This window comes from Podarcis tiliguerta, assembly GCF_965153285.1.
Source record: "Podarcis tiliguerta genome assembly, chromosome: 16".
Taxonomy (NCBI): Eukaryota; Metazoa; Chordata; class Lepidosauria; order Squamata; family Lacertidae; genus Podarcis; species Podarcis tiliguerta.
In genome coordinates this window covers 17,956,667-17,981,284 of record NC_139549.1, presented here as the reverse complement: position 1 = coordinate 17,981,284, position 24,618 = coordinate 17,956,667, and the positions used below count along the sequence as shown (strand labels likewise).

General features: G+C 44.5%; 1 long non-coding RNA gene across 2 annotated transcripts in view; it reads left to right on the top strand.

Annotated features, from left to right (window-relative positions):
* Nucleotides 1-5,065: 5,065 nt before the first annotated feature.
* The window catches only part of LOC310665991, a 53,806-nt gene continuing 34,253 nt past the window's right edge, over nt 5,066-24,618 (top strand). The window contains exon 1 of one of the 2 annotated variants that reach the window (XR_014505743.1): nt 5,066-5,115. This is a non-coding gene — a long non-coding RNA (uncharacterized lncRNA). The remainder of the gene's footprint in view (nt 5,116-24,618) is intronic. The other variant, XR_014505744.1, reaches the window with a different exon arrangement.

The window sequence follows — 24,618 nt, the reverse complement described above, 5'->3', positions numbered from 1 at the left end:
GGAGCCCCCTCCCCCCACGGCATCATCTTCAAATCCGTCTCCGTTTATAAAATAAAAAAATATTAAAAGGATTGCTTTCTCGTTAGAGGATCAAAGAGGCAGGGGAGAACCAGGAGGGAGAAATTAATCTGAATTAATTAAAAAAAAGAAATATATTTTAAAGCTAGAGACCTGTCCCAGTGAAAATGACTCCTAAAAATCTCCACGCCAACCTTTCAGAGTCGTACAGGGGTAAGGAATGGATCCTGATCTTTTGGTAAGCTGTGGGAAAGGCTGGAGGCCACAAGAATATGAGAAAAATATATTTAAAACAACAGCGGGAGACGCAAAGCTTAATTTTCCGGGGGGGGGGAATGCAGAATAAAGCCCCTCTTTGGGATTTTAATATTCCGCTTATGCTATTTTAGTCATTCATTTGTTTTAAAGGGAGAAAAACTGGGAGGGTGGTGTGGTGGTGTTTTTTTTTTTGCCTATTGCGTAAAATGGATGGCGTTTGTTGCCACACACACACACACACACACACACACACACACGAAATTATCTTTACCAATCGGGAGAAATGACAATAGATGTATAATCAGAATAATGAGCTCAGAGGCGGAGATGGGATGCTTGCGAATTTATTGGGGGGGGGGGTAGGAAGAAGGAAGTGTGTGTGTGTGTGTGTGTGTGAGTGAGAGAGAGAGTGAGAGAGAGAGAGAGGCAATCAGGAGGTGTCTAATTATAATTGCCCCCCTCTCTTAGATTCTTTTCTGCTAATGAGCATTTTCCTAGGGTGGGGGGGGGGGAAGGAGGAGGAGAGCAGGGCGACCCACGTGGTGGCGGCTGCCAACGCCGCGTTTAAATCAAGCCCTGTGGAGGAATGGAACAAAAGGTAGCGCGCCTTGGTTTGCTGGACACGTCTGAGGCCAGACAAGAAAGCCCAATTTATTGGGGTTGGTGAGAACATCATCGTCATCATAATTCTTTTTTTAAAAAAATCATGCTCAAGGAAAGACTGGAGAGGGGGCACCAACATTTGTCTCCCCCAAATGATGGAGAGGTCCAGAATCCGATGTGTGTCTCCGAACTAGTCACTGGCCGATGCTCCATCAATAAAACTTTGGGGTATATTTTTTTGGGGGGGGAGGGGAATCCCCCATAACTTTAAACGCGGGCTCATTTTTAATATAGTGGTTTAACCCGCCCCGGGATCTTAGGGTGAATAGCTGGTAATTCATACAAATAATAATAACAATAACGTACATAAAAACCAGCGTTTTTATAAATAATAATAATAAAAAACAATCTAAAATACAATTTTGATTTTAGTAATAATTCTTAGGGCAGGAGTGAAACGATGGGCTTTTTAGCACGGACTATTCCACCATATATATATATAGAGAGAGAGAGAGAGAGAGAGAATATATATGGGGGGGGGGGAGAGAAATGAAGAGAGAACTCATTAGAACTGCCATGGCCAGAGGCAGTCTACCCGTGGGTCCCAGCTGCCGGGGATTCACGCCCTGCTTACGGGCTCCCCCGGAGGCATCCGGTCTCCCGTCGAAATGTGGGGAAGACTTTGCAATTGCGCTGTCCGCGGCCTGATGCGCCAGGCAGGCGGTGCTGCGTCCCTATGGGGAGCGTGTTTGGAGGGGGGGGGGCGCAGAGGATTCTAAGGTCACGTGCAGAGTTTTCTCGGAAGCCAGCTTCAAGGACTGCAGTGGGATCTACTCTCGAGGAAGCCTGCAGAAGGTGGCAAGCTGGCTTGGGAAGAAGCCCCATGGAAGTGAGAGCAGGGCTGACTTAAGAATAAAACGTTGACTAGGACCAGGCAGAACGTTTTGGCCTTAGAATACAAACCCCGCCCCGCCCCTCCACACACACATACACACACTTCCTCCTCGCGAGTAAGTCCCATTGAGCCTAGTGGGAAAGGCTTCTGAATACAACAAGCAGAAGACCTGGGCTCTGTGTTTGTGTGTTTCTGTGTGTAATGTAAAAACAAGAGACAAAGATCAGGTTGACATGATTCTATGACATGTTCGCAAAACCCATTAGTTTAATGGGGCTTAATAGCAAGCAAAGTTGCAACCCTGCGCACAATTTCTGAAGCCGAGATCCTGTCCTTATCAGGCCATCTCCAACGGAGTCCTACTCAGAGTAGACACTTTGCAACCCATGGCATCGTCTCTTGGTTTCGTGGAGTCTGCTCTGAATAGGACTTAGTTGGATTCTTACTTGGTCAAGTAATTTTAAAAGCGAAACTCCTCGCCGAGGAGCGGGGGGGGGGGGGGGCTTGGCGCTTGCGGGGCGGTGTGTGTGGTGTGGTCGGAGATTGCTTGTTGTCCCCCAGAGTGTGTGTGATGCAAAAAAGTATTAGACTTTGGGAATTGGGGGCCGGGGGCTGTCTGATCTGTGGCTGACAATGAACTTGAGACAGCCTGCTCGCCCATTCTCAAGTTCAGCTCTTATTTTCGGTTCCCAGGCATTGTGAGGTTTAGGACGTGCCGGGGGTGGGGGGAAACGGGGAGGAGGGAATGAATTAATTGCCCATTTTCTACGGGCCGTTAGATTCTGCTGTTTTGTGGAGAAATCTGCCTTGGAAACCAGACTGCCTAAGAAAACGCACCATCTATTCTGTGAAGTTGATATTCTCCCCCCACACCAACACCACAAACACCCCAGAGAAGGAGGGGGCAGTGAAATCTCAGCTCATTGGCTCCTTGGAACAGGGGAGGGGGCAGAGATTTGCAACCCCCCAGGGGCATCTCTCCTCACCCCTCTCTTCCAGTCTAGACGTTCAGTCTTATGTGTTTTCCTAACGCCTCTATTCAGAGCGAGGCGTTGGAGATGATATTATGATGGAAATTTCGGTGTGTGCTACCCTCTCCCCAGCCCCAGTCTGGAAAACGACACTTGGGAAGGAGAGAGGAGGGACAGAGGGACAATTGAGCCGCCACATTTCCACGGTCTTGGATCTGACCCAGACACATTCCTAGACTTAAAGAGCGGGGGAAGGGAGAGCTTGGCAAATACGTGTTTATCTTTATTTATTTATTTCATTTTAACTGCTCACACATCTCCTTTTCCATTAAAACGTTTCATCTGTCTATCTAGCTATCTGCCTTCACCGCAAACAAGCTGCCTGACTCTCCTTCCTTGGAGGCGGATGACCACCTGTCAGGGATTCCTGAGCTGTGTGATTCCTGCATTGCAGGGGGTTGGGCTGGATGACCTTTCGGGGTCCCATCTAACTCTACCTTTCTATGATTCCATGTCCCAAAACAAGCCCGTCTAGGGGAATGCAATGGAAAGATTTATGGTTCCTGGAAGAAGCAGTTTTGATGCTGGAAATGGCTCTAGAACAGGTTTTCTCATAAGAACATAACAACAGCGGGCTGGTTTAGGCCAATGGCCCACTTGGTTCAGCATTCTGTTATCCAAGCAGTTAACCCCAGGCCAGTGGGAAACTCGCAAGAGGTCCCACTTTCCCTTCCTTTGGCTTCCAGCTTCCGGTAATCAGAACCTACACAGCCTCCATCCGTGGAGGCGGCAGAGGATAGAGATCATGGCCAGTAGTCCCTGACGCGCCCTCTCCTCCATGGACCTGTCCAATTCTCTTTTAAAGCCATCCCAGTTGGTTACTATCACTGCCTCCTGCGACAGCGAGTTCCATAGTTTATGCGCTGCGTGAAGGAGGGCTTCCTTTGACCTCTCCCGGCTCTTCTCTGATTTTCGAACCAGACAATCCAGCGAAGTCCAAGGGTACTCAATTGCTCCGTTCAGGGTGAAGAAAAATTTGAAACTGGAGATGGCACCATTAACTGATGGGTACAGGAGTCCCTTTACCTTTACCTTACAGGAGTAAACTCAGTACTTTCTGGGAATAAGCCTTCCATGAAGTCAGTAGGGCTTAAACTCTGGGTAAAAAGGGGCGGAGGGGTTAGGGACTCTGCTTACTCTCTGGCGCCTCTGGAGTAAAGGAAGCAGGGTCTCTAAAGCAGGATGCAATGGCCTATGTACGTATGTGTATGTGTGTGTGTGTATTGATGGATGGATGGGTTGAATTTGTATATCGCCTTTCACCCGAAGATCCCAGGGCGGTTCACAACAGAAAACTACAAAATGAGAATACAAAATACATAAGATCTGAAGTCGGTCAAAATTAATAAACATTTGTGCCACCCAATTAGAGATAAGCACTTCAGACTGCACGATTTAAATCGGAGAGATTTTGGGGGAAGGGCTTGAGCGCGGTGCTATACCTGCAAAACTGCTTCCACTGGCTTACTGGACCAGTTATCTATTTGAAATACAGCACTATAGATCTCCCCTGCCTTTACGCCAAATGATCCCCAAGTCGGTGAGATGGGTTTCAGACCTCCTAAGTATGGCCATTCCTCAGGTAGAGACTGGTTTCATGAGCTTATGTACAGTACTACATTCTAATCAAGAATGTACGTTTCCTTAGAAGCAGATAAGACACACACACGAAGACGCCGATTTAAAGAGACTCTCAGGTCAATGTCCCTAGGATGGCAAGTTTCCTGCTGGCGATCCTATATGCAGACTAACTTGGGAATGAGGCCCATTAGGCGCACAGAAAGACTTGCATCTTAAGAAACGTGCACAGCATTGGGCTGTTCAGAGAAAAAACGCCACATGAGCTGATGATATTCTAATAAATAACAACAATAAATCATATCATATGATCATCATCTGCAACGTGTGTGTGCATAAATTCATCTGTGAGAGTCTTCCTCGTAGGCGCAAAAAGATCAAGGTATCTCTAGTTTCCTTCCCTCCACCCACCCACCCAGTCTAGGCATGCAGAGAGAAAAAAGGGGGGACAATGAGCTAAAGGAGGCCCTTGTGTTTGTGTGTTGGGGGGGGGGGTGAGGTCTGAAGCCTCCTGAATAGACGCTCCTCCGCGACGTCATCCCGCCTGCCCCCACCATCCCTCCACAAGAGCGAAGGGAACGGGAAGAAAACGCTCATTCCAAGGTCCGCCTGTCAGGCTGCGAAATCCCCTCCCCGGGAAAGGCAGCCTCTTCTTCTTCTTCTTCTTCCTCCTTCTCTCTCTCCCCCCCCCCTCCACCCCACACACCCGGCTCGCTGCAAGCCCAGGAAAGGGTAAGGAGAACTCTCGTCACCTTCGCGATCTGCAGGGCGAGGCTTGGAGGTGGGTGGAAGGCGCTCGGATCCTGAAGCGCCTAGCAAGGCAGAGCCTCGCTCGCTCCTCTTCCCCCTCTTGCTGCAGAGATGGAGCGGCTGCTCATTGCCCTCCGAGGCCGGAGGGGCTTTCTCTCGGGGCTGAGCGACCCCTCGGCTGCGGCAGCTCGCCGTGGAATTGTTTAACCCCCGTAAAAATCAGGGTAGGATTTGGGTTTATTGATTTATATTTTAAGGAGAGGAGGGCTTGAAAGTCAAAATGGAGTGGCTCCTTTTTGCAGTTAGAATCAGATTCCTCCTCTACTTCTTCTTTTTGAAAGCAGGTAGAGCTGGGCAGGTATAGAGCTGGTAACACCCGCCCACTTCCTTTCTGGATTATTGGTCCTGGCCCCAGAAGCATATCTGAAGTTTTTGAAGAGTGGGTGGGTGGGATCTTTTTGCCTTGTTCAGAAGCAAGCAAGGCCTTTGCAGATTTCGGAAACTAGGTGGGTTTGGGTGCTGTCCAATTAAATTTCTCCTCTGGGTGTGTGTTTTAAACCCCTCTTTCCTTTAAAATGTGGGGTCCAGGACGACTTTGAAGTGCAATTTAAAATGTCTGGATAAATCAGTCTTTTAAATGTCCCTCATATATTACCTTGCCAGAGGTGAGGGACCTCACCTTCTCCATTTTTGGCAGTGTGCTTGGACTACCCTCCTTGCCCCCCCACCCAAACAACAGCAACAACAACATCCCAAACCCTTGAGATATTTAAAAAAAAAAGATTCCCCCCTACTCAATGTCTTCTTTCTGTTTGGGTATAGTGGGATTTATTTCTGAGTAAATGTGTATAGGATCAGGTTCCCAGTTTATTTCAAATACACTGAATTTTCAGCCTGGTGGCATTGAAACTGGAAGGGCGAAATCGGGAGACAGGGAGGGACCCTCATCTTGCAGCCTCATTGATTTCTGTATGATGTTGTGGGCAGAGTGAGGCATTGGTCAGGTGAATTGGAGTTCATATTTGTGGTCTACCAGGGCTGCTGTAGGACCACTCACTCTTTTTGGCCAGATACAGGAATGGGGCAGACCCAAGGATACCCCCACAAGCACCTTGGAAGGATTGTAATTCATTGATAAATACAAGCAACCAAAAGGGTCTTTTTGGGGGGGCAATTAAGTCTCTCCAATTCAAACTAATAGGATATAACAGTGCTCAGTTTGGGCTGTGACCCTCACATTTGGGAATAAACCACATTCATTTTGATAGGATTTGCTTCTGTGCAAATATGTGTAGGATCAGGCTGAAAACCTTTCCCAGGTTTCCAGTTTCTGTTTTATTTTCATTTTGACTTCACCCACCAGCAGCACAATCCTATATGCCTTGTCTACTCATTTGAGATTTTCTCCCAGGTAAGTCTCTCAGATGCAGCCTTCAGCTCGTGCACTTGGAAGTAAGCCCCATTTAACTCAATGGGATTTACTTCCAATTGGATCTGAGAAATGCTATAAGGCTGCAGCCCTGAGCGCAGCTACAAAGGAGTATGTCTTTAAGAACTCGCTTGGATGTATTTCAGAGTAGATGTGCTTAGAAAACTGCATTTGCATATTCCCTGTTTGTTTGGGAATGAGCACTTTCGATCACAGTGGGGTTTACCTGTGAGTAAACATGCATAGGATTGAGCTGGGAAAGGGATTAAATGGGCATTATTCTTGAGGAAGGGGCGTGTGGAGAGAGCATTGTTCAGTGGCAGAGAAAGGGCTTTCCATGTGGAGGGTCTTCAGATCAGCCCCAGACATCACCAGTTAAAAAGATGTCAGGTAGCAGATGGTGGGAGAGGGGACTCCGAGAAGACTGGGTTGGCAGGAGAAATATATCTGGTCTGGCATAAAAAGAGCTTCTTGGGCACCTAAATATCTTAAGTAGGATTAGGAAAACCTGCCCATTTCACTTTCATCTCATTCTTCCAATCTGCAATTAACTTTTGCACATTTCCATAACAGTTTAGGATTTTTTAAAAGAAAACTCATATTTTTGTCTAATATGCACCTTTTTTGCAAAGCAGTTTTGACCACCATAATGCATTTTGCATGTTATTTCTTCCAATGCATTTGCATCTTAATGTACACTTCCTTCTAGTACATGCAATTCTGTACATGTTACTTGGCAGGAGAACTGCATTGCAAAATTCAGAAAAGTGCAAATTTCAAAAGATAGTTATTGTTTCAGAAAGTGTGAATTGACATAGGTTTGCCTTTAAATACAGTATCTTGCATCCCCCTTAACTGCAAGATACCAAATTGTAAAACAAATACTTTACTTATATCTTGGAATAACCCTCACTGAACACTGTGGGGTGTTTGTAAGTAAAGATAGGCAGGGTAGCACTGCACAAGTCTGATTCATCAGCTTCTGCAGCCGCAGGGCTCGGACCTTTTCATTGGGAGATGAGAGACCCTCTTGGATTCATTGGGCTTGAGTAAACATGCATATTTGATCCCAGAATTAAAGATCAGACTGTGAACATTGTGGTTTATTTATTTATTTTAGATAATTTCAGTTTCCATTCCTAAAAGAAAGGAAAATCCTTAAATAGTTTACAGCATATGATTCGAACATTACAAATGCAACATATAGAAATATCTGAATACACAAAAATCAGTTACAAAAATGCTCTTTAAATCTCTTGAATTGACCAACTGTATCAATGGGGGCAGTGGAAACAATTGCTAAGTGTTTTAATTACTAGAAAAGAAAGAGAAATAAAAGATTACAGATATTAGAAGGCTACATATGTTTTCTGGAAGGTGAAACCATCCCATTTTTTTTTTGGCGGCTCCTAAAGTAGTCCCTAATGTGGCGTGATTTGGATTTCCACCCAATGGGTGCTCGTTACATAGAGGCCTTCTCAAATATGCATTTATTTCATTTTGTTTCATTTACAGCATGTGTGTGCCACTCCATGGTGTAAATAATTATTAAAAAAACAATTATTTAGGTGCAGAATCAGACATTGCTCATTTAGCCAATGGATCTAATATAAAATAAAAAAGATTACACCATGTGTGTGAGGGGGCGAGAGAGAGAGAGAATGTTTGGATGCGAATGCAGCAGACAAAATGGCTATGAGGCAGCCCATCTGAAGTCCTGGCCTGGGGTAAGAGCCTTGGCTTTGCCCCCGCAAAACGGACATTTCCAGTTGTCCTGAATGCTTCCCTCACGCTGAATGGGGGACTGGATTGCAGCGGGCATCAACTCTGCCCACACAGCCAACCTAACGACGTTCTGGGCGAAATAGTTTCACAGGGCTCAGAAGACCTATAAGTAGAAGAAATGGTGGCGAGTCTGCCTTAGGGATGTTGTTTGTGTGTGTGTGAATCACGGCAGAACAGTCTGTATAAGCAGAAGATGCCGGGTTCATTAGGTACTGATATGTGGTGGGGTTTTTTCCCTGTTTTACTTTTAAATCTTAAAGGTAAACATCAAGTGCATGTTGGTTATTTCGGTGCTTTTGCAAACATTGGGTGGTGTATGTGCTGAGAGGAGTGGGAGGGGAAATGCTTAGTGATCAGTTGGCTGGCTTTTCCTTCCATGTTTTTCTGCCGCTGTCCTCAAATAGACTTGTTGGTGTTTCTAGCCCCCCACCCCCGAAGTTGAACATTCAGGAAAGGGGACCTGAAATATCCCTATGAAGGCCGGAGGATGGTAAACACACACACACACACACACACACACACACACACACACACAATTCTAACGTGGTAATTTCTCTGATAGTGTAGAACTATCTGTCTGCTATTTGCTAGCAAACTCTTGTCTGGTGCCAACTGCAATAACCTACCCTTATCATAGCTACAGCTTAATTTTTGATGAGTGGCTTATAACAGAAATATGCCAGCAAATCTGGTCTGCCCATGTGTTACATAAAAATATTGTATATGCACGGAAAGAGAATATGCTGGCAATTGTGATGTAAATGTATGCTATCTAAAAATATGTGTGCATTAATAGTGTGCATTTAATAGTGTATTATTAAAATAAGAAAGTAAGTGTATACTGTATTACATTTACAGCACAGCCCTATACATGATTACTCGGAATTAAGTCTCATTGTTTAGAATGAAATTCACAGCTATGTTTGTATAAAACTACAGGCTAAGAGGCCAGAGGGTCATGATTTCTAATGGAAATAATTTATGGATTGCTTAAAAATAAAAATAAAAAAGGTAAACAGAATAAAATGAATCATGCTCCCCCTTCAAAACTATTTTATTTTGAAGGTGATTTTTTTTAAAAAATAACATCTATTGCCACACTATGGCAATTTTTAAAAAAATATGGCTTCCTGATCAGTTTGTCTTTGACCTGGATTGATTATGGATTCTTTAAGATGTTGAAAGAAAGGCAGGGAAGAGAGGAAATTAAAAACCCAACAGGATAGCCTGTTTAAAATCAACTCACTGCTGCCTTGATCTCCAGTGATGGGGAAATAATGGAGAAAATTTTTACCGTTTGTGAGGAAGTCACATGATCATGGGGTAGGGGCGTAGGACTTTCACAGGTGACTATAATGGCTGTGATTGGATGTAGAGGAGTATCTGTTTGCAAATAATTTGAAACCATGACTGCAATCCATTTTTAACACTGAGTGACGGCTTGCTGAGTGACATGGTGATGGGGGGGGGGGGCTCCAGTTCGAGAAATGCAAGGCCATAACCTGGTTTTCCTTTGCCCAGAATTGGTTAAGTACCGGTAGTTCTTTTGATTCCGCCTTCTGTAGGCCTACATGACATTCATACATATTGTGTATCGTGTGCATGTCAGCATACCTACATTTGCTTCATATAGGGAGATATGCAGGTGGCAACGGTGGTTAAGGCGATCCCTTTCCCAGCTCTGACTGGCCTGCCTTCTTGACATAGCCATTCAGGTCCTGGCGACCTCCAGGTCTGATTCCTGCAAGGCGCTCTTCGAAAAGCAGCTGGAAACTCTAACTAATGCAAAATGCTGCAGCCGAGATGCCGATGGGCGTGAGGCATTTTGGTGAATGCAAAGCAGAGTTAAGGCGGCCTGCCAATGAAATGCAGATCCATAACATATAAAGGCACTTGAAATAAAATTTTATAAAAACAGTCTCGTAGCCAAATGGCCAGTGGACTTTCAAGATACCATATTATCAAACAGGTATATGTGTGGACATTGGGGGAAGTGAATTCCATAAGGCTGATGTCTTCTGAAGCCCGTGTCTGAGCCAGACATGCTTTGACCATGGAAGCTTCTTCAGTGCCCGATAGACATCAATCTAAGCATGAGTCCAGAGGGCAAGGTCATACTTAATAATGCAACGAAAAATCCTTTACGGACTGGAAAATATAGACCCAAAAGTCTGCACAAATGCAGCACCCAAAGAATTTTTCTTCAAACAATGACTATCATCACAGAGACAAGTTGCTCCTCTACCTTCTTGAATCCCCCCCCCATTATAAACGCATGTGTGCACACACACACACACCTGCTTGACAATGTCATTGATCAGGAAATTCCACTAGCCATTTGGCTGTGAGCTTGCCTTTATTTCAAGTTGCTTGATTTGCTATGGATTTGTGTTGTGGCTTTGTTTAGCATCTAGTAGGACTCATCAGCAGACACATTCTCTTCTTTGTGGGGTTTTTCAGTCCCTTCACACCAGTCTTGGGTGATCTGTGCTGGTTACTGATTTCCAGGCATGATGTGAATGGTGTGGTCTAACCTTTGAAACCGTAAATGACTTGAGACCTCAGTAACTTAAGAACCACTTTCTTCCATCGGTGTTTTCCAGCAAGCTCCAGGGGTCATCTGAGGCCTGCTCCAGATCCTACAATACTCAGAAGGCACACTTTAGCAGTGACCAAGGCTAATGACCCTTTACTTTAGGCTGGGACGGGCACCCATCCTGCGGCATTTGTTGCCTTCCAAGCTACATCATATTGTTTTAGAGGGGCGTTAAAACAGGCCTTTGGCTTTGTGGTGATTTTGCTGGCTGCTTTGGAATTGCTGTTGGTTGGGCTATGAATTTTTTTTCATTTATGATTTGATTTGAAACCGTGGACTGGTTTATATCTGACTCCTGTTATGATTTTAATGTGTTAGCTGCTTTCAGTTTCGTTTGAATATTTGGGGTGGGGTGGGAGAAATTGACTTGACTTGTCATTTATTTCAAATGGGAAGTAGGACAGGATAGGACTGCATTGCAGAATATATTGTATATTATTGTTAACCAATCAAAGAATGTTTGGGTTGCAATTCATTTTCTGCAAGTCACATTTTGTTCAATTGGAATCTACTCTCAAGGAAGTGCACACAGAACTGCACAGTTAATCGTTTAACTACCTGCCTTTTAACTGATTCATTAAATTTAAATAAACGTCCATTTTACCAAAACTTCACTTTGAAACATTAGGAGAGAAAGGACCTGTCAATTTCAGGTTTTCATCCCCCCCCCCAATCTTAAATTCAATTATCCACATTTCTGTAGCAATCTGCATATTATATCTATCTATCTATCTATCTATCTATCTATCTATCTATCTGAAAAAAACCCCCAGCATTTTACTCAGAATTTCTCCAAATAAGCAAATTTTTGCTTGCAGTTTTGGTGTACATATTTTTGCAAGTAATTTTCTTAATGCAATGCAGTTTTGTAGGTTATTTTAATTCATGTATATTTTTAATGCATACTTTCCCCCAGCATATGCATTTTTTGTAAATCATGGCTGGTTGGAGAACTGCACCACAAGATTTGATAAATGTGGAAATTTCAGTGGATGGCTGTATTTTGGTTCTCCACAAAAGTGTGAATTTAGTAGATCCACCTTTAAATGCAGACTGAATCAAAATTCTCCTCCATCCCTGTGAAGAGGGGTGTGTGTGTGTGTGTGTGTGTGTGTGCGCGCACACACACACACACATACACACACAAAAGAACCCTGCACCCTCATAAAAAATCAGCCTGAATTAATATTTTCCCCTTTTCAGTTTCCTTTGTGGTAACACAGTGGAATCCAAGCCACCTTTAAAAAGTATGACTCAACTCCAACACCTGAAATTTACTTATCGAAACTGGGTCCCCTCAGTCAACAAAAGTTCTAGTTGTTTCATCTGCTGATTTTTAAAGGTTGAGATGTGTTGCATGCATTTAATGAAAATCTTAGACTGGAAAGTCCCTCAGAGTCTCCCAAACCATTCCTTCTTTTCCCCTCCTTTAAGGCAGGGGTATCCAACCCCTGCCTTAGTAAGAAAGGCAAGACTCTTAGTGCTAAATTTATATTATCCATCAAAGGGCAGCATAAACGCACATAAACCATGGAAAGGAAATCTTGCTTGTTAACAGAGGATCTGGGTGTATCAGGCCGGGTCTAGACTGAAGACTTAAGGAAGCTTGGATAGCTCACTTAGTAGAACATGAGACTCCTAATCTCAGGGTTGTGGGTTTGAGCCCCACACAGAGCAAAAGATCCCTACATTGCAAGGGGTTGGACTAGACACCCTTGTGGTCCTTTCCAATTCTATGATTTGGAAATGGACTGAGTCCATGCAAATGGACTGAGAAAGAGAGGAATGCCGTTTTGGAGTTCATTTTGGGCTGCCTGCCTTTTTTGTAGCTATTCCCCAAACTCCGAGAACTGCAATTTCACATAAATTTACCAGGGGAAAGATTTATCCTGTACGGAGATAAAAAATGATTCTTGGTGGAGGCTTATTTTGGAATGGGTACATGTTTGTCTCAGCGTCCAAACAACACAGTCAGCGTCACATATTCTCTTCCACAACTGCACACATTTAATATGGATTTACCCTTTCTGGGGTGGGCACCCTGGCCCCTTCCACCTGTTGTTAGACTACAACTCCCATCAGCTTCAACCAGCATGGCCAGTGGGCAGGGGGTGATGGGAGACGTAGTCCAACATCTGCCTAACCCCACCTGATCATACCTGCCTCCCCCCCAAAAAATCCTTTCGGAGTAAGCTTTCCTTACTGGTTTCCCTTCACAAATTTTAACAGATCTTCTCAGTTACTCAACTGAGTCCTGTAAGCCACCAGTGAGACTTGTATTTATGTATTTATGGGTGGTCAGAATACTATTATTACCATTATTATGAATAATAATATTATTATTCCATTTATGAATAGCTTCCCACGAGGCATCTCACAGCAATCTCATGGCATATGTAAAACAGTTACATACATAAAAACAGTTAAAAACAATTGCATACGAAAATATATATGGCATATAAAAAATTATAAATATAAAACTCATTTTAAAAAACAACTATAGAAATAAAAACATTTTGGGTGGAAACACATATGTTAAATCAATTCAGATCCAGGAGAGATAGAAACTGGAATGAAGAGAAAGTACTTTTCTTCAGGAAAAGAGGATAGAACCCATTAGCACATTTAATAAAAAGTCAATTCATGTAGAGTTGAATGAGGCTTTACCCCATGTTATGTTATGTTCAGAGTTCCAACAGCATCTATGGATTTTTTTAAAAAAAAGCTACAATAAACATATTTGGAGTTGAGGTTTCAATAGGCCAAACTACCGACCTCACAGGCTGATTTTTTTTTTTTTTAGGATTGGTTTTCACAAGGGCTGGGTGGGATCCATTTCATTCAGTGAGCGTGGCCTTTGAGTGAGTCATGACCGCATGAAGACAACAGAGTTTTACCTGCGTGACATTCATGAAAGAGATGTTTTATGATATTTGTGATTCTGCAACTAGTTTTTTCTGTGTTAAAATTTAAAATGAAACAAAGCATTTTGATGGCATGAAAACAGCTTTTGTGGTGAAGAGCAGGGCAGAAAGAGAATGCATGCACTTACTGTATTCTGCGGTTACTGAATATCAGTCAAAGCTACTCTCTCAACCCCTTTTGACCAATGAGATGTCTTCCACCTCTCCACAGACCCTCCAAGTGTCCCTATTTTCCAGCAATGGCGCTGAATTAGAGAAGCCGCCCCGGTTTCTGGTTTGATCCCAGAATGTCCTACCTTTCTTTAGGATGTCCCTATTTTAATTGGAGAAATTGAGGGAGTTATCCATCCCCCAAGCCGTCTGAAGGCAATCCTTTATAGGGAAGGTTTTTTTAAAAAAAGGTTTAATGTTTTTATATATGTTGGAAGCTGCCCAGAGTGGTTGTGGCAACCCGGTAAGATGTGTGGGGTGTAAATAGTAGAATTATTATTATGGAATGGGAGAAATGTTGGAGGGAATGCAATCACAATTCCAGTTGATTCACAATTATACTTGAAAGTGAGAGGGAAATGCACCTGAAAGTGTGGGATAAACTTCCTTGAGGCGACGTCATCTAACCACCCCGCAAACCAGTCAGAATTAATGCTCAGCAAACAACTGACATTGTCTAACAGCCCAGCAAACTTTGTACAGACAACTCAGCCTGAACGTTCAATACGCAGGTCATCTGGAATGACCACAGGCAATTCCATTTATTCCAGTTTGACTGGCATGTGGAGAAACCTCCCACCTCTTTGTGATGTTGGCGCAGGGTAGCGTTGACCTGTCTTAGGTAGGATTAAAGCAAAGCATCTATGCGCCGCAGCAAATTTGTGCAGCACAGATTCTGAAGAACTGGAGCAATGGAAAAGGTTTTAGCGGGTGTGCAATAATAGTGTATAGAATGTATACCAGCTAATATGTAGCTGGCGATCCAGCCGAAGTCCAGCACTTGGGGATTCCATTCTATTCAATGGAAGAGATTTGCATCACAATCTTTTTTTAGGGTTCAAAGGGGTTCAAGATGAGAACTTCCCATACATGCCTGTTCTTCACTGTGTCCACACAACATTGTTGTCATCACAATGCCAGCCAGCATGCCTGCCCCACATTTAATCGAAATTTACGGTGTCCATTCAGTCTACTGGGCCCACGTCTGTGCAACGCCCTCCTGACCAAGTTCAGAGAACCTCCTTGCCAAGTTTCAGGTTCTTGACTAAAACTTCCTTGTTCCAGCAGGCACTCTAAGGTAGTGTTTGATGATAATGTTTGTACTCTCCCATTTTCTATGGGTTGTTTTTTCGTACACAGCTTAGAAATGCAAATAATTAGTCAGTGTAAGAATGCCATGTAAATAAAATAAATAAAACACCTATCCTTTACATGGAAAATACAGTGTTTTAAAAATACCTCTTGCCAAAGAACCATTTGCAATATTAAGTCCCTATCGGGGAAGCACCATTGCTCCCTCATAAATGTGCATAGCATTGTAGCCATTGAAGCTAAGGTGCATATGCGTGATCTTGCCCAACAATGTAACGTAACATAAAACACTTATATATTTTTATATTTTCAATATCAACCGGTGTGTGTATGTATGTGTGTGTGTACACACACACACACTGCTTGATTATAACACCCCACAAAGAGTTTACAAAGATTATATGCATATGCACATATCTTTGCTGATAGTGTTTGGAGGTTATTTACATCAGCACAAGTTGAGCTGGTTCCTATCGCTGTCTGTCTTCGTGCAAACCCCATCAGCCTTAATGCAAGGTGAGTTGCACTTAAGTTGCACTTCCGATAAACACACACACACACACACACACACACACACTGTCTATCTATCTATCATCATAATAATGCATTTACATATGAACCACAATATACTCTATACTGCAAATTACCCACACGCCAAGGCACTGAGAGAGGTTCTCTTCGCACCTGCCCCCATTTGGACATCCTTAGAAACAGCATGCACACAAACACACAACCTCCACTTCATCGTGAATGTGGTGCCTTACGGCTGTAACCCTAAACCCATTTTCTCCATTGCACCCAGCAAGTTGCCTTTGAGTCTGTCCTATGCCTTTAAATAATCGACGGGCTTATGTTAGTTGTGGCAAACATCTCGCTCCCACTCATGATCTGCTGCAGGGATGCCTCCTCCAATGAGGCCATAGAGCCGGGCCGACCAGGAGCCATGGAAAGCCTTATCTGCAAATTTGTCCGATTCTGATTTGAAGTCACCCACTTTGGCTGCCATCGCGAATGCCCTGGTCTACCCATGTGCAGTGTGAACAAGTCCTTCCCTTTGTCTGCCCCGAATCTTCCACCCTGCAGCTTCACACCCATCCACCAGAGCTGAACAAAGGAAGCTGCATCATACTGAGTCAGACCATCCGCCTATCTTGCTCAGAACTGTCGACACTGACTGGCAGAGGCTTTCCAGGGTTTCCGGCTGGGTTCTCTCTCAGCCCTACCTGGAAATGCTACTGGGGATTTGAAATATATTCGGAGTCCTGTAGTGATTTCATGCTCTTTATTGCAGCTTGTAGAACAGTGATTGAATTGCCCCCCAAACCTCAGGCTTTTATATATATTATTTACACAATGAGTCTCGTCTGGTTGGCTGATTCTGCTTCCCTCCTGGAGCCTGATTGGTCTTTTCCTGCAAGCCAATCAGTTGTTGCATTCTAGGATCCTACTTGCCTATTGTTCTAGGATCCAAGCTTAGTGCATAACAGGATGGAACCTGGGACCTTCTGCATGCAAGGCAGATGCACCACCGCTGAACCACGGCTCTTCCCCATATGCCATGATGAGCGAGGGAGGAAAGCTTCTCTCTGCCCATTTCACCACCCTATGGGAAGGCAAGGTGAAGGAAATTCCATGGTGTTCAGTGGGGCTGGGGGCCGGATTTCTTGGGACCGTGATTGCAGCCTTAATGCTTAATAACAGGAAAGCCCATCTTCACAGGCCACCATCATGAAATTCAGACGTTGGGGGCAAACCAGAGGGAAATCACAGCATCATAGAATCATAGGGTCGGGAGGGGAGCCAAAAGTCATGTAGTCCAAACCCCCCCCCCCAATGCTTTTTTGGCTTCTCGTCTGGCTGCCCTATGTTGGAAACATAATGCTTCATTGAAAAGCATGCCAGACCTGATGCATGGGTGGCAACTCCCTGGGGCCCTAGCCTGGGTGCCCAAGCACCCACAAAATTCCCCATGAAGGGGCCAGGCACCCACAAATTTCAGCATCAGGGCCATGTACGGTCACAGGGCCAAGTTGGCACTCCTGGCTGATGGGAGCTGTAGTCTGCAACATCTGGAGGGCACCAGATTGGAGAAGGCAGGGGGCTTCAGGCATTTGATGGTGAGCTGTGGTCCACAAAAGCATCTACCAACATAATTTTTTGTTGGTCTTTAAGCCCCCCCCCCCACCGCAATTATTTATGATGCAGCAAACCAGCAAGGCTGCTACCCCTCTGAAATTGGGTTCAGGCAGTTTCACTCCTCTCCGTGAAACGGCAGATTTACTCCAGTCGATGATGAGGGGCTGGTTCCCAATTCATGTATTTTTAACAAGTCTATCTAAATGTCTTGAGAATCAGGAAATGCACAGCTTTAAACTGAAAGAGTTTTTGCTTAATAGGGACATGGACGACATTTGCATGCTGCCCCATAATATAAAAATTTCTGTCTCCATTTGTGGTGCTGCTACTGCGTACCCTTGAGTACCCCCGGGGGGAAGCAACACTGGTGACATCCATGTAGAAACATCCTGCCATGCTAGGCTATAGAAATAAATTGGCTGCTTTACCAATGCAGAATATGAGCACAGTATATAATACGATGCGATATAACACAGCCCTGTCATCCTATCTACACTTATGTAGTGGTCAGTCCCTTTGAGCTGGACTGGACTTACTTCCGAGTAGGGATCACAATGTTTTCTAAAGAATCAATGCACACATTTCCAAATAATGAAGAGTGTGTGTTGTGGCACCTTAAGGTCTAACAAATATGTTGTAATGCAAGCTTTCGTGGACTAGAGCAGGGGTCAGCAAACTTTTTCAGCAGGGGGCCGGTCCACTGTCCCTCAGACCTTGTGGGAGGCCGGACTATATTTTGAAAAATAATAATGAATGAATTCCTATGCCCCACAAATAACTCAGAGACGCATTTTAAATAAAAGCACACATTCTACTCATGTGAAAACACCAGGCAGGCCCCACAAATAACCCAGAGATACATTTTAAATAAATGGACACATTCTACTCATTTAAAAACATGCTGATTCCCGGACCATCCGCGGGCCGGATTTAGAAGGTGATTGGGCCGTATCCAGCCCCCAGGCCTTAGTTTGCCTACCCATGGACTAGAGCCCACATCTTCAGTATTCTGCTCATTTGGGGAGCAGGTAGGCTAGGATCCACAAACTCACAAAACACACACACATAACACACAGGAGGAGGATGCAGATGTTGTGGCCAAATGGCCATGACATGCAAGATGTTCATTCTCAGATTCATCTCCTTGAAGCTTCAGGTGTATCCAAGGCGAGCCCAGCATCCATTCGCAATAGCACTGGATGGATGGCAATACAAGCTTCCTAGCTTAGCAATGCTAATTCAACACCTGTGTTTATAAGTAATATGAATTATATGTGTATTGGAGGAGGGAGGGTGTCGATAGGCAGGCAGATATCTATAACAGAGGAAAGGGTGCAGCAATCTGAGGAACCCTGGCGAAGGTGGATCCATTCTGTGTGGTCCCCTCCTCCTCCATCACGTCCTCAGAAGGGGCTGGGCTACAGGAGCCAGCGCAGTTGTTTTCCAGCAAAAGAAACAAGCTCGTTACAAGGAGATCTCTTCAGAGACAAAGTCGTTAACACTGTACATTTTATGGACTTGTTTATATGGAGAAGGCACTAAATAAAATCCTCTAGTCAGCCTCTGCCAGCCTCCAGGAGGTGGGCCAAAGGATAGCAGGAAAAGGCTCCTATTATATTCCCTGCTTTCTCTCGCGCTGTTGAAGATGGATATTTCTGGGGCTTTTGCCAGCTTCATGTTTTCCCCTTTGTTTTTTGTAAAGTGTGTTGGCAAGGATGCCAAGTGGAAATGAGAAAGAAAGGCTGTTTAGAATGGAGAGCTCAAACAGGAACAGAGGAATTATTCTGAGGCTAGAATCCTGCGTTGGGGAGGAAGCCCTATTGAATTCAGGGGGTCTTACTTCCAAGTAAAAATCATGCAGTCAGGCAACACAGTGATGCAATTCAATGTCGGGTAGATTTTAGCATATAGACAGACCTCAATGGCTGGACTAGGAGGAGAATTTTTTTCAATGCACCCTTGGCAATGATGGGGTGGGGGTGGGGGCTGTAGGTAAGCAAGGGTGGGGTGTGATAAGATTCTCACTTAGCAATTCCAAAGCCCCCTCCTTGGTAGATTCAAGATTATCATTTTTTAAAAAATCTGTGTCTGAAACAAAAAAGGTCACACTGCGTATTAACATTTTTTTTTAGTGCCAGGTGAAGATATTCCATGTGTCCAGGCATTTTGAAGTTGAGATTATTTTTGAAATTTTGCCCTATTTAGCTTTGCATTTACCTTTAATCTAATTTGTTTACTTGCTGTTTTTAAACTGGATTTGTAGGTTGCATGAATTCACATGAGTCGTATTTCTGGCATATTTTGATGAGGGGCTATTGAAAAAACATTTTAATAAAATGAAATGTATGCTTTGCGACAGCTCTATCTAGTCATGTTGTTATCAACACATAATTCTCACCCTCTCTCTTTCTCTTTCTCTCTCTCTCTCTCACACACACTTTTAAAGGAATATGTGCCTTTGGCTCACACTCCTCCTACAGAGGCTCCTTGGAGTCTCCCTAAGGTTGGGTTGATGTAGCCTGTCAGGGTAGCAAGCCATCATTAGATGTGGAGAGCCGTCAAATGACGAACCACCTATAGGCGAACAGTCCCCAGGTCCAGGCCTGTTGAAGCTGGGATTTGGCAAGGCAAGTTCAGCCCCACAACAACATCTTCCTGCATTGCAGGGGGTTGGACTAGATGACCCTTCCAACTCTATGATTATATTATTATATCTTGAGGCAACTCTTTCTGTTTTTCAGTTCAAGGCAGGCAGGAAAATACAAGGTCTGTTGAGTCACCCCACCCTCCCACCTTACTGGCTGCAGTCATGACTGGTGTAGCGTGTACAGCAGGCTATGCAAACTGGTCAGCTTTGATGATGCCCTCTGCTATTATTTAGAGAAAACTACTAGGTGGCGATGGCAGGATGGGTAAACTTTTATTTAGACTCCCAGTTGCCACCTACTTAGCTCTGAAAGCTGCTCCACTTCTCCAGTTCCATGCGGGGTGTAGATTTAGTAGGGTCACCATATTTCATAAAGTAAAAACCAGGACACCCAAAAGTGGAAGGAAGACCCCAAAATGTGATTTATTTATTTTTTATTACACACTCTCTATAAATCACAAACTACTTCAGAAAGTGGTTTTCCGTGTAGGATTGTGAGATGCAACCCTAGAATCATGGAATCTTAGAGTCATCTAGTCCAACCCTCTGCAATGCAGAAATCTCAGCTGAAGCATCCATGGCAGATGACCTTCTGACCTCCCTAAATAGTTAGTGCGTGCATCTAACCAGATGGGGAGTTCTTTGCACCCTGGCTTTGTTAAACACCCACAAACACGCACCCACTCTGCGTCCATCATAAGCCTACAAATAATGCAAGCCCATCAATATATCATTCTGAGCAGCAACACGTGCAAAAGACATAACTGTGGGTAGAGGGTGGATGAAGGGTGGTATACAAATGTAAATATTATTATTATTAATAAGATAGTTAGATGCTTGCATGTGGTGGGAGCAGAGTTGTGGAAGTCTCTTTGCAGTCAGGAGTTTCATTCAGCGCTTGCTGGCTTTTGCTGGCACCTGAACACTTGAATTGCCTTCACTGGAAAACAGTGTATGGGATCATACGAAGGTGCTGGCGTGTGTTTGTGTGTGATCTGTGAACACCACCCTCGCTGCTGCCATCTGGTGCTGCTGCCACAGCCATTAAATGGTAAGCATGCATTTCCGCTAAAAGGATGCATGCAGCTCAAGTGTCAGGGCTGATTGACACATGACTTGCACATGGGGACCTTGTATTGTTGGATAATTCAGGCTGAACATGTGAACTGTCTCCTTTAGAAGGTCGTTCTTGAGGGTGTAGGAAATAAGTGGGGGGAACCATGCAAAGCACCTTTGAGCTCCTTGGGGGGAAAAAAGTGGGAAATAATAATATAAATAATAATATCAACTGCTGGTGTCAGGTTGAGGACTCTAGCTCCTGTATGCTTAGCAAACAAAGAATGAGCTAATAGATGAAGAAAGTTACCAGTCTAGAATTTTCCTCCTAGCTGTCCTAGTTTTTATTACTATTTTCCTTTCTTTTAACATGGGGAAGCTTTCAAAAGTGGTATACCCCCCCACACACCTGTGATCCATCACCTCAACACCATCATATATGCAGCACCAGTCTATGTTGCAGTAGAGGCTGAACATGCAATTAGGTTTCTCTGGATCAGGGTCATTATGGTCGTTTAAGCTGAATTGGTCCTTCCAGCAATCCAAATTATGGTTGGTGTCTGATGGATGGGAAAGGGGAGGAGAGAAACACTTGTAAGTCCCATTGAAATAAATGGGGCTTAAAAGTGTTTCACGTCTGTCTGGAATGTGCTCAAGATGTTTTAACATGTTGCCTTAAATTCACCAATCTAGACCTATTTTTTAAAAACGTTTCCAAATATTAGTACCAATGAGCCACTTGCTTTTAATACATTGCATTGGGGTTGTGGAGGGGGAACAACCGCTTTGAATATTTCAGCAAAAGTGTCCCCCTGAGTTTCAGCAGAAGGCATTAGCACTTGCTAAAATCTCTCCCACTGAAATAAACGGGACTCCCAGTATTCCATGTTGGCAGGATTGTACCGCCGTGGGTCTTACTGTTATTAAAAAAAAAACCCCACAAAAACTTTATTTGAGAATACAGATATAGAGTTGTCTTCATTGGCATTTTTTATTTTGCAGATAATAGTAAAGAATAACCATTAATAAGTGTAATCATTAATTTAAAAAAAGCACAAGTAAACTGGGAGTAAGTACCGAGTAAACATAAGATGTAAGCTTCATTTCTCCATATTCCAAATTGTGAGAGATAAATGCTTTTGGAGAAGGGAATCAAAATTCGGAATGTGCAGAATTCATTTTCGGCTCTGAAATAGACGCGGGAGTGCTGCTCAGCTCGAAATACGTCCCGAGTGAATTGGAGGAACGCGCCACAATTCCGGCCCCCGGAATTGTAACTCCTTCGGGCAGAGATATCTGGCATCGTCAGATTAAATCCGAGCACGTTATGCCGCGGATCGGGTCCATTGGGGGGGGAAAACCCCAATTCCATTTGTATCATCGCTTGTGGCGGGAGAAGTGATCACAAACCAGCAATCCCCCCCCCCCCCCTAAAAGCAAGGAGGTCTTTCGTTTTAAGCTCCTAGTGGTTTATTTTTTTAAGCCACTTCTTCTTTAGACCTCAGATGTGAATAAAGGCGAGGGGGAAACGCAGACTTCACGGTATTACATTGCAAGGGGCTTCTGTATCACGCAATGAATCCATCGTGTTGCGTTTCTTGATTCATCGGAAACGCGTTTTGAAAATAAATTTGTTAGTTAAGGTGGGCTCCGAGGCTCTCCGTTGATGCAACAGACAGACTAGCGCGGCTGGGAATCTTGAGATCTGTTTTCATCCGGTCCCGCGCAAGATATGTGGCTGTTCCCGTTGCTTGCGGATCAATACTCTGTTCACAAGCGAATTAAACAGAGAGCGCTTGGGCTACAGCCGGTTTAAACCGGTTCAAACCGCAAAGCAGACAGTCCGGATTAAAACAGAATTGGATTGCAACTTCAGCGGAGCTTCATTTTCATTTTTATTATTAAAATCTATGGAAGGAAGAGGTCTCTTGGATTAAAACCCAAAATGCGGGTCGGAGTTGTAATCAAATACCCTCTTGCTCCAAAGGTTGGCCACAGTGGGATTTGCTTCCCAGCCATAGGATCGGTCTGCCAGGCTGCGGTTCTGCGCGCCTCCGAATAGACTGAACCTTTGCAAGGAACCACACATACGTCAGCAGGGCTCACTCGCAGGTAAATGTGCATTTAAAAAAAGGTCCTGTACTTGGCAAAAAAAGACTACAATCCAATACATACTTACCTAAGGGTAAGTCCCATTGAACTTAGTGGGACTGACTTCTGCGTAATAGAACCACGCTGTTAAATCCCTTTGAACCCAGTGGATCTTTCCTTCTGGGTCACAACTGCAGAGGATTAGTTGTAAACTGGAAATGAATTCGTCCTGATTTGAATGAAATTTCCCTTCATAATTCATCAGTTCATAATTCATTAGGTTTGGGATGTAAGGGCTAGCGGGGAAACAAGAAGCAGCTCTAAAGTTGTTTGTGTGTTTTAAAGCAGGACTCTGAAATATTCATATACACACATATACGTGTGTTTGTGTGTGATGTTGTTATAAATATTAGCATAAAATGGCAAATATTCAGAATCCGTTTCTCCTTCGTTTTCAGCTTCCTTGCTCCTTTGGCCTGGGCAGGGAAGCGGCGATCTTCGGTTGCAAACGCCCCGGCCGCCGGTTGCGCGAAACTGGAGGAGACACCCGAGGATGCGGGATAGAATTTCGCAAGGGAGAGCTGGAACTGGGCGCGCCCAGGTGCTGGGCGGATCCTTTCCTTGTGCAGCCCGATCCTAGGCGTTGTTACTCGCCAGCAAAGCCCCTCTCGGTTCAGAGGGAAACGAACCTCAAGTTGTGCAATTTTTAAAAATGGATAGGATTGCGGGCAGGGCCAAATCCTCTTCCCTCGTGGGCGTCTTTTGGAAGGGAAGTTTTCCCGGGCTGGGGGCTGCAGGTAGATCTCTAAGCAGGTTATGCACAGCTGTTAGGATCGCAGATTTACACGGGGTGGGTGGGCTCAAAAGAGTGCAGGTGGAAGCAAATTAAGACGGGTTTGAATGGAGGGATTTCGCAAATCCTGCTCCAGAGACATGATCGGGAGTCGGGGATATTCTTCCCAACGCAAACCGTGAGATTTGTTCTGCGTGGGTATGTAGACCGGGAGGGAAAGGCCACCGTGCGGCGGAACCTCCTCCCAAGTAGCACATCTATCTAGCTAATCTATGTGAAAAATTCGAGCCAGTGCGGGCAATGCAATAATAACCTTATAAAATACTGAAAGTCTAAATGCCTACTATTTGCAATACAGTACGTCTATTAGTGTAGTTACTATAATAAATATCACTCTCGATCGCTACCCCAATAGTGGGGTGGCATCTGAACTGTCGGAGGTCGGAAGAAGCCTCTCTCTCGGTGAGTGGGGCAAGAGGCCTTGCATCTTAAATCCAGGCCAATCATTTGGGGACCCAATCCACCGGCGAGAGAGGCTCCTGCTGACACCGGTGGATGAGCCCCCACCCCCGGCGGATCGAGCCCTTGGAGAGGTGTACCAGACCTCCCTCTTCTTTCCTTAGCGCGCGAGGGGCGAGGACTCCGGTGGGGTCCAGAAGGCAGCGCGAGTCCTGGGCAACGCAGCCGCTTTGGGATGGAGGTGCGCGTGTTAGCTATGGGGCCAGG